The following is an 11,376-nucleotide window of genomic DNA, read 5'->3' on the forward strand; positions in this document are numbered from 1 at the left end:
ATAGGTCATTGTAACTAAGCCACAAAAATCTATGAAACTAGCCTAAATATAGGAATCATTTAGGTTGCCCCCATGTCTGGTTTAAATCTTGTCTTGTAAGTCAGAACCATTGGTTGGAGCTTGAAAGTGTACAGAGAGTAAACCCTTATCATTATTTTTTAGATTGCTACATTGTCAATTGTAGAATGGAAATCTCCTCCTTTACAGAAAGTGTAGAATGTATCTCTTCTGTTTAAAAATGTACTTCTGATGTTTATCATAAGAACAATTCTTTGGGGAAACTGACAAGGGCAATTCCATCATCTGGAAGTTTATTATTTTTTCCAAATCCCAAACATTTTATCAGATTTTAAATTACCAATGCATGTTGTTTTTATGTTCTTTTGTGGTATGTTTATGAGTTTTTATTTATATAAAAGTATGTTTTTCCTAAAAACAAATAAAACCATGCAAAAAGCCTTTTTTTTTTTTTTTGTATGAGAGAAAGCAGGTTAATAAAGCTGGTACGTTGGTGGACAAATAATGAGATCACAAGGACTTTACAACCAAATGCTGTTATTTTGACATTGGGTCTACTATTTTTTTTTTTTTTAATGTTGCTCCTGCGGCGTGTGAAGGTTTTCAGGCCAGGAATTGAATCCACTGCCCCAGCAGTGACTTGGGCCATTGCAGTGACAACATTGTATCCTAATCCACTGAGCCATCATGAAACTCCAACACTGGGTGTGCTATAATCAAAGTGTTCTTTAATCTTTAATCATAGCTATTTGCCAGCCAAATAGATGCTCTACTATACTTCAGTTAAAATAGAAGGTGATATTGTGTAACTCAAAAATCTATCCATGAATATTTCTGTATTTTTATTTTTCTTCTTAGGGTTTATTATTATGTTCTTCAAAAGACAACAAAAGCATTTTACCAGGATTATTTAATATTGATGAGGAATCATTCACACACTCTGATGATTAAAGCATAAACTGAAATCAATCTCTTTTATAAACAATTTAACTGTAATGATTAAGAGCATAAAACGGTTGCTCTCTGACTCAGTAGTTTCTCTTCTAGGAATTTCTAATATGGGATTAATAAGAGATATGCATAAAGATGTATTACAAAATTGTCCATCGCAGAGTACTTTTATTATTAAAATAGAAGTTAAATAATACTCTATTGTGTATATATAGCACATTATTTTTATCCATTCATCTGTTGATAGCCGTTTGGGTTGTTTTCATATCTTGGCTACCATGAATAGTAATATGATATACCTATTTTTAATTTTTTTAAGAGCCTCTATATTGTTTTCTATAGTGGTTGAACCAATTTACAGTCCCATCAACAACATATAGGGGTTTCCTTTTCACTGCATCTACAGCAGCACCTGTTGTCTCATGTCTTCTTGATGATAGCCATTCTAACAGGTGTGATATACTATCTCATGGTGGGGTCTTTCTTTTGTTGTTATTTGTTTTTTGTTTTCTTTTTGCAGCCAAACCTGTAGCATATGGAAATCCCCAGGTCAAGGGCTGAATCAGAGCTGCAGCTTCAACCTACACCACAGCCACAGCAACACTGGATCTGAGCCACATTTGCAAATCTACGCTGAAGCTTGTGGCAATGCTGGATCCTTAATCCACTCAGCCAGGCCAGGGATCAAATTCACATCCTCACAGAGACAATGTCTGGTCCTTAAGTCTCTGAGCCGCAATGGGAACTCCTCTCACAGTAGTTTTGATTTGCCTTTCCCGCATGATTAGTGGTATTGAGCCTCTTTCTGTGTTGGCCATTTTAATGTCCTTTTTGGAGAAACATCTATTTAGTTCTTATTCCAGTATGAGAAAAGATTTGTGACAATATGGATGGACCTTGAGCACATCATGTTGAGTGAGATAAGTCAGAGAACTTGGCAAGTACTGTATGATAGCACTTATATGTGGAATCTGAAAAAGTTAAACCTGTAGAAATCAGAGTAAAGTAGTGGTTACCAAGGAGTGGGGTGGGGGGAGGGTGACAACATTTAAGGGTACAAACTTGTAACGGGTAGCAAATCAGACAGAGATCTAATACACAGTATAATGAGTTCAGACAGTAATAGTGTACTCTATGTAATGTGGTAATAGAGCTACCTATATGATCATAATATAGTATATAAATATATCAAAATAACACACTGTATACCTTAAACTTATACAATGTTACATGTCAAATTTATTCAATTTTTTTAAATTGCCAAATGAAAAAAATAGAAGTTGACAACATAGGGGTATATCTATTATAGAAAATACTTAAGTAGTAGAATCTCCATATGATAGACTATTACGCAATTATTAAAGCAAGATTTTTTTAAAATTACATAATGACATAAACATTTCAATGTTAAAAGATACAGCAGGATCTAGAACTATATTATTAAAATAGGCACCTATGGAAGAAATGTGGAAAGGAAATACAGTAGCATGTTAATTTTGCTTCTGATTGGAAATATCATGGGTAATTAAAAGTGATGGATATTTAATTCTACCCCTTATCGAGTTTGTGTTACAGCTCTTCAGTAAACTTTAATCTCACCTTAGCCCAATTGTAGATTTACTGTGAAGAATTAGGGTAGGAACTGCGTCTATACCCAAGATTAATTAATCATGGCAGATCAGTCTTCTCTGAACTGTCATCTTTTCAGAGGCCATTGTGTTCATGTAGACTCATTTCAAAAGCAGACAGTAGTTTTAGAGCTGAAGAAGCAGCTTATAACATGACGTCACAAGTGACAACCAAGAAAATGTAAGCCCCTCAGGGGGCTTTGGAAAAACAAGATGTAAGACTCCTTTCCATCGTGTGATTTGGGAGCTTTAACGAATCTTCTTTGTATGTTAAAGGAAAGAGTTACTTCTGCAGTTTGGAAGCTCAGGGATAGTTAGGTCACCTAGAGGTAGACACATGCCCAAGAGTGGCCATTGTTAGAGCTGTCCATTCATCTTTCTAGCTCACTTCCTTCTGGGCACCTGGTAGAATTTCAACCTTTGACATTGGGCAAGGCCATGCAACTAGCTTTGGCTAATGATATATTTGAAAAACTTCTTTTGGTCACAAGCAATGTTTTCTTTCTCCTGTCAAGATGACAATACTGAATCCAGACAGTAGATACTTGTTCAGCCTGGAGCCTTGAGTAGGGGGCCCCATGGAGAAGAGCTTCTTACTCATCAAAGTGGATATGTATTCCAAGTGTGAATGAACCATTGTTGTCTTAAGCCACTGAAACATGTTTTTTTAATTGTTGTTACTGCAGCATAACCTGGCCCACCCTGATGGATCCATTAACCTTTTGGGTTCAATGCTTTAAAAAGAAATTGTATAGAATCTGAAATGTGGCAAATCAAATACTTTACTCACACTTTTTCAGAAGTTCTTTCGAGGAATTTATTGTTAAAAGTTGATTTAAAAGTTGAGATATTTGACACTTTGAATCATTATGCTCTAATAAAAATTGGAATTAATAACATTTTATAGTAGCTCAGCAAATTCAAACTAACATTTACAATTTTTTTTTTCGTTTTAGGGCCATACCTGTGGCATGTGGAAGATTCCAGGCTAGAGGCTGAATCAGAGCTGCAGTTGCCACCCTACGACACAGCCATAGCATCACCAGATCCAAGCCATGGCTTTCAGCAATGCCAGATCCTTAACTCACTGAACAAGGCCAGGGATTGAATCCGCATCATAATGGAGATTATCTTGTGTTCTTAACCCACTGAGCTATGATGGGAACTTCAACTTTTACAAATTTTTGAAAATTCTTTATCTGATAGAAACTTCAAAAAATAATATCCCTATCAAATGATGATACCACATTTATTGCAGTGAGAATTTGTTTTTCTTTTCCTTAATATGTTAAAGGAGTCTGTTAGAGGTCATTGGGGAAATTACTGATTGCGGAGCCGGAAAAAGCAATGTACAAGTTATGCCTGGAGCATCTTGGAGAACCAACAGGTAAGGAAGTATTTACATAATACATATACACAGGCATGAAGCATACAGACACATCAAAGGGACGGGGGGAAACTTGAAAGAGCTTCTAATGGCTACCTTGGATGTAATTTGAGCAAAAATAAATAAATAATATAGTACTGGGTTATAACCCAAAGTTATCCATGAGCCTATACTAATGTAAATAAGTGATTCAATGGATAAAGAAATAAATGAAGGGGAAGGACCCAATATCCCTTTCAGAAAACTGTCAAGTAATATATGTACATGCCTCCCCTTCCAGGAGGTGGGGCCCTGCTGACCCAGAAGGTGGGTTAGGCTTAGAAATTCACTCCAAAGTATAGAGGATGAAGAAAGGGGAAACATTACATTTATAATGGAAAAAGCTGAGAAACATTCCTTTAACCAACTGTTAAGGTTAAAATCACCCATGATGTCATGTGGATATCCCATACTTCTTATTGAATGTGATGAGAAGGGTCCTTGACTTTTGCCCATTCTTTCCAAAAGTCTAGAACCCCATGAAGAAAACAACAGACAAACCCAGATTGGGGGTAATTCTATAGGATACTTGGCTGGTGTTCCTTCAGACTCTCAAAGTCATGAAGAACAAGGAAAGATCGAGAAACTGTTACACACCAGAGGAGACTGGGGGGACACAACAACAAGATGCAAAATGGTGTCCTGGATTGGCTCTTAGAATGGAAAGAAAACATTCATCAAAGAACTGTTGAGATCCAAATACAATCTGGAGTTTAGTGGGCAGTAATAAACCAATATTGGTTTCTTTGTTGTGGCAAAAATACCACAGTAACATAAAATGTTAACAACTGGGATGACTGGGTGAAGGGTATACAGGAACCCTCTGAGCTATCTTTCCAACTTTTGCAAAATCTAAAATTATGCTAAATATAAAATTTTATTTAAGAAAGAATCTTGGAACTTTCTCAACTTTAAGTTGCGTCTTAGACTCATGCAACTTCCGTATTTATTGAGCCATCATTGTGTTCACCAGGTATTACTGCTTTCATTTCTTTATGTAACCAACTTGTCACCAAAATGGCAGGCAGCATTTGGGTCTTGCTTCCTGCTACTTGTTCAGTGAAAGTATTTGAAAGCGAAGAAACCAGAGTTGTATACTTAATACACAATGATTGACCATAAAAGCTTGCATGCAAATTACAGAATCAATTGTAAAGCTTTATTATAAGGACTTTAAAGAGACCTGTAATTGTTACACTGATGTCTGTTGAACTTAATTTTATACGAATACCGAATAATTTAGTCAAAAGTAATATGACTTTCTGTGGCCTGAATAGGATACTCTAGTTTTTACATTTAACTATATAAGCAGACTTGCCTAAGTAGACTCTAGTCAGTGGGAAAATTAATTTAGAATACTGTCTAAAACAGGGAAGGAAGTTTATAACAAAGCATTCAAAAACAACTTGGAAATGAAAAACTTCAGGCTTGCAAATTTCAATTGCAAATTAAAATTTTCTCTCCTCCACCTAATCCTGAAAATCATCAAAATTAATGCTTAAAATTTTTTTAGATACATACTAATTCCTTAATGCTATGTCATATTTACATTTGATTTTATCTCTCTATACACAATGCAGTGCTTAGTAATAGAAAGGTTAAAGGCATAATAGACAAGTAACCATTTTAAAATTTAAAAGTTGTTTTAATGTTAATTATTTTTAAGACTATAAGCACTAGTCCAAATGAATATATGAGAATTTTCTTATCCTCCAAATATTAAAGCTTTCTGTATTCTATACTCAAAATTTGAAATGTAGCATTACAATAAAATTAACAAACTTGAATTGTAATAGAGGTAAAAAAAAATTCAAGTTGTACATTTTCATCATTAATGAAAGGTACCTCTCAATCAGAATTTCATACCCATCCCATTGTTCAAGGTTCCTTTTTTTGTTTTTTTCTCTTTTTTTTTGGCTACAGCTGCACATTCAGAGGTTCACAGGCTAGGGATTGAAGCAATGCCACAGCTTTAACCAGAGCCACAGCAGTGACCAAAGAAAATCTTTAATCCATTGAGCCACCAAGGAACTCTGAAGGTTCCTTTCAAATGGCACCTCCTTCTTCTCAACTCTTCTGGTCTTTTCCCATTCCCATCCAAGAAAAAAAATCTCTTTTTAGTTTATTCAAATTTAAATTTTATGTATTTGTGGCGTGCACAATTTCTACCATGGTCATATTGCTGTTTGTAGATAATTCAATTCCAGACTCGATATTTCCTGACATTTAATCCACTTTTTATTGTCCTGACCAGCTGTGTCCAGGCTGTGAGAAGATCAAAGTTTCTTTGATATGATTGAAAACTATTCATTTTCTCTAGAAGAATCTACAAATTTGAATTCATAATGAATGTTAATTATCAAGATTGGGGGCACATTATTGGATATTGCCATATTAAGCTTCAAAATTATATGTCTTTTTTTTTTTTTGCACTCTAAATATAATTAAAATTCCTACTTCCTTGTACTACCATGAATAGCAACGGAGATGCTGGAAACAGAAGACGAAGGAAAATACTGCTCACAAAACTGTTCTTTCCTGGAAAGGAATGGGAATTTAGGGATGTGAGGAAGAATGAAGACGAGAGGTGCAGAAAGGGGAAGATGGGAACACGGTGAAGCACATCTATACCTGAAGGGGGTTTTGTTTTCCCTTTTGTGGCCACATCCATGGCATATGGAAATGCCCAGGGTCAGGGGTAGAATCTGAGCCGCAGCTGTGACCTACACCACAGCTGCAGCCACACCGGGTCTTTAACCCACTGCACCACAGCAGAAACTACCCCGAGGGGCTTTCATGAACAGGAGTCTCGTATTTGATTTTAAGTATTCAGACTGTGGTATAAAATACTCCAATCTCTTCCAAAATCATGTTTCTTATGTACAAGATATTATATGCAGGGTTTTTTTTTGTGTGTGTGCAGGTGTTTGAGAAGTGTGTTGTGTAGATGAGAGAGCAAGCACCTCAATATGTGTCTGAAAGAGAGGTGTGAGCATGTGTGTCCATATGTACATATGGAGTGAAGATGTGTCCAAGAGAGATAGATAGAAATGGGAAGAGATGATTACGGCTGTGTGTGTGTGTGACTATGCGTGTGTGTGTGTGACTATGCGTGTGTGTGTGTGTACAAATGAGAAAGAGAGTGAATATTTGTTGGAAAGGGAAAGGTAGTGAGTGTGTATCCATCTGTGTGTGTGTGTGTGTGTGTGTGTGTGTGTATGTGAGAGAGAACATGTGTCTGAGAGGGTTGTGTATGTGTGAGAGAGAGCATGCTTGGGGCTCATAAGGGCTAAGTCTTCTGAGTCCAAGGAGCCCAGAGGAACGACATGTACGGAGTGACAGGGAGACAGAACCCAGAACTATTTCAGCAGACAAGGAGATGAGAGGGGGCCAGAGCAGACCTTGTGCATTGACCACTTGTTCATGGGCCCACATCCCAAACTCAGCCTCGCCCTTCCCAAACTGAGAGTATGAAAAACTCGACAAGTCACAGAAAGGGCATTTGAGCTAAATTCTGGATCTTCGGCAACTCGGGGACTCCATCTCTCATCAAAGTTGATCACAAAGATGAATCTAGAAACTTAGCTTTCAGCCCAACAAAATGATCATCTGGGCCTGGAGAGGACCCTCTACGACAAGCAAAGCTGGTGTTTGAAGGTGGGCACAGACATCTTCACATGTGCCTCTGGTTTGGGGTTTGTTAGCAGTGAAGCCCATGCAACCCTACAAGTCAGACCCCAGGGACTAAAGCAATGGGTTAGCAAGTGATCTTGTCCAGCATCCTGCAGGCTAATACCACTGTCTCCAAATTCCTTCAATTGCTTAGAACACCTGATAAAATGGTGGAGACTTCACAACTCAGGTTGTTCAAGCTCAACTAGCCTCGTAAAGCAATCAGGCACCTACAGTGCAGACTGAGTGAGACTATCTGGACCCTAATTAATGTGCATACTATTCTGAAGTGTTTTTATTACTGTTGGGGGGCACTGAATCTCCTAAAACAGCCCAGTGGAGGTGAAAGGTTCCCATTATAGTAAAGTGGTTGAGAGAAGCAGACTTATCTGCCACCAATATTGAGCTTTGGAACCTTGTGATGTTAATTTGGTCAAGCATCCAAATCTTCTTCTAACATGGAATTAATAGCACTATCTTTTTAAGGTTGCTGTAGAGAACTTACGAGAAAACATAGGTTATGTGCTTCAGCCTGTGTTTTAGGACCATGATAACAATATTGTTCATAATTATTTGTATCGACTACAAGTAAAAACATTCTGGGGGATATCGTAATCATTTCATAGCAGACACCCGTCACCCAGGAATGAAACGGGTGTAGCTGGAACTTATTGCCATTCACTTGTGATTTGTTTGTTGGTTTTAAGGCTGCACCTGCGGCATATGGAAGTTTCTGGGCCAGGGTTCAAATTGGAGCTATGGCTGCAGCCTACGCCATGGCCTTGGTAACACCAGATCTGAGCAACATCTGTCACCTATGTTGCAGCTTGTGGCAATGCCAGATCTGAGACACATCTGTGATTTGTGCTGCAGCTTGTGGCAAGCCAGATCCTTACCCATTGAGTGAGGCCAGGGTTTGAGCCCACATCCTCACAGAGACAACATCGGGTCCTTAATGCTCTGAGCCGCAATGGGAACAGTTTGTTTTTCCTTGATCAATCTTGATTGAGCTAATGGAGGGGGCCGGTGGGAGTCTTCAGATATGTCACTCAAAGACACATCCCTGTCCTACCCTCCTTATTCTTATAATCGCCCTCACCTCTTTCAAACCAATCAGTGATTAAAAGCAATTTGGGTTCTGTTGATGAAATGGAAACTTTGGGATTGCAGTTCACCTTTTACTGCAACTGATTCACTCTTGTTTTTTAGCACTGATAAAGAAATATAAATATAACCAGATCCCAGGTTGGGAAAGAGTGAAAGACAATGGAACCCAAGCTTAAAGCAAAACTAGATGCCCTGTGCTGATACTGGGGCTCAGGGCCAGTCTGGCAGCATGACAGTAAAGGCTTGAAAAAAAGAAAAAGAAAAACAGAGCCTGAGCCACTTATCACACAGTAATTGGACACAAGGAAACTTACCACTGGCACCTGGCCTTCCAGGTAATTATCTTTCTTCTCCCAGGAGCATAATAGCCCCATTGTTCAACTAGTGAGTATTGCAGGCGTGCAATCAGAAAGGGAGAGAAGTCAGACCCAGAGCATGAAAAGAAGGTAAGTGTGGCCTTTGATGTGCTTCCAGGCCTGGGTTGGGGACCTGGGCTCTGAGAAACAGGCATGTCAGCGATCTTTGTCTTCTCACCTGTGAAGACACTTCTAACATTGCAAATCCTTGCCTTTGTCTGCACAGAGCCCATTAAATCAACTCGGCACAGCTGTCAGCTGGGGCTCAGAACCAAAGCACACACTTGGGTTGGCCTTTATTGACACGCCTCACTGGCAAGAGTAAGATCAGGTAACTTTGGGTTGCGAGAATGCAGGGAGATCCCACCATGGTGTGATATTTCTTACCATGGCTCATTAGGTGTTTTCCAGACAAGTTCTTTTGGTGCAAGTAAAACAATACTGAAGTTCAAGAACACTTTTGGATGTGGAGGAATGCCAAGGACCCTGTGCTCAAAGGCCTGAATTCCATCAGGCAGTGATGTTCATTCACTCATTCACCACGCAGACATTGCAATGAGCCCCCCAACCCCAGCCCCAGAGACAGGACTTGAATGCTTTATTAACAAATATCAACTATTATCAGACGTAAACAGCTGTGGTCCCTGTGCCCAGGTGCCTATAGTTTTAGGTCTCCGATTCATCGATCCATTGATCCAAATATGTCAATCATTTCTAGAACAGGTCTACTTTAAGATTGCTAACTGTGCAACTGAGTATGATTCTGTACTTGTTGGTTTAAGGTCACAAACCTTTCATAAGAAACTTTCCATTAAACACGGTAGGAACATTTGAATTATGAGGAATGAGCCATTAACCTTTAGTCACTGGCCATCTCCCTGATATCCTCTTCACCCACACTACTGCCCTATGCCACCCAGAAATTTATTAAATGGAATCTTCCTCAATCAGAAAGACCCAGCTGGTCCCTTGAGGCTTGTAAAATCTGCTGCCCTCCAGTTTCTTTAAAGTCTGTAACCATGGAGATTGACTTGTGTCTTGCTGCTACTGGCCAACACTAGCTCTCCCAACACTCGGGATGACATATTTAATTGATACAACACAGTATGTCCTTCCCCACACTTCCAATTCTCCATAGTTTCTTAATTTTGTAAAGTAAACATTATTATTTTAATAATTTAAAAATAAGTGATATGTTATTTTTAATACTCAGTTCCAAGTGTCAAATGGAATAGAAATTGATAAAAGAGAAATACAATGAGAAAATTCTACCTTTCTGTTTCCAATGTATCTGTAGGAATTTAGTACCAAGACATGCAACTGCGGTCAGTATTGTCTTCTGTGAGCCTCAGTTTCTTTATTTGACAAGGGCGGCTGTAAGGCCCTACCTCTCAACCCTCTTGTGGAGATTAGATATCATAAAATCCTCTATTGCAGGCATCTGTCAGGATGTCAGTTTCCAGCTTCTCCCTTTGCATCTCTCATGTATTTTAGATAAATGGCCATGAGTACAACAGAAAACACAGTACCAATCTTGAAAGGAATGTTATCTGAATTCCATTTTAAACATTGGGTTATGTGACTCTTTCGCACTGCTGCTGGAATGTAAATTCGTGTAGCCACCAGGGAAAACAACATGGAGATTTCACAAAAAATTAAGACTAGAACTACCATCTGATCCAGCTATTCCATATCTGGGTATTTATCAGAAAATACTAATTCAAAAAGATACATGCACCCCTATGTTCATCACAGCATTATTTATGATAGCCAAGATATAGAAACAATTTAAGGGTCCACTGATGGATGAATGGATAAAGTTGTGATATATATACGAATGTACTCAGCATAAAAAAAGATGAAATTTTGCCATTTGCAACAACATGGATGGAACTTTAGGGAATTATGCTCAGTGAAATAAGTCAGGCAGTGAAAGACAAATACTGGATGACTTCATTCATTTGTGGAACATATACCAGTAAATAAATAAATAACCAAAACCAACAAAAATAAACTGTAGATACAGAAAACAGTGTAGTATTTTCCAGAGGGGATGGGGCTGGGGGGGGGGTGAAATGGATAAAAGTTGTCAAAGTTAGCCTTCAGATGACTGCATCCCCAGTTGGTACCTTGATTTCAGCCTCAAGGGAGACCCTGAGCCATCCAACAAAACTGTCCCCAGATTTCTGACTTAGAGAAACTGTGAGATAATAAATAC

At 38.4% G+C, this 11,376-nt stretch overlaps 1 long non-coding RNA gene across 1 annotated transcript in view; it reads left to right on the plus strand.

The window, feature by feature from the left end:
- LOC106505851 (uncharacterized) overlaps positions 1–9,248 on the plus strand; it is a 52,408-nt gene extending 43,160 nt beyond the window's left edge. Inside the window, exons 2-3 of the long non-coding RNA XR_002338058.2 lie at positions 3,892–3,984; positions 9,160–9,248. This is a non-coding gene — a long non-coding RNA (uncharacterized LOC106505851). The remainder of the gene's footprint in view (positions 1–3,891; positions 3,985–9,159) is intronic.
- The last annotated feature ends 2,128 nt before the right edge of the window (positions 9,249–11,376 follow it).

Source organism: Sus scrofa, chromosome 13 (assembly GCF_054392235.1).
Source record: "Sus scrofa isolate SSC_HxYL_T2T_F1_AM1 chromosome 13, Sscrofa_HxYL_maternal_Yorkshire_Landrace_v2.0, whole genome shotgun sequence".
NCBI classification, from domain to species: Eukaryota; Metazoa; Chordata; class Mammalia; order Artiodactyla; family Suidae; genus Sus; species Sus scrofa.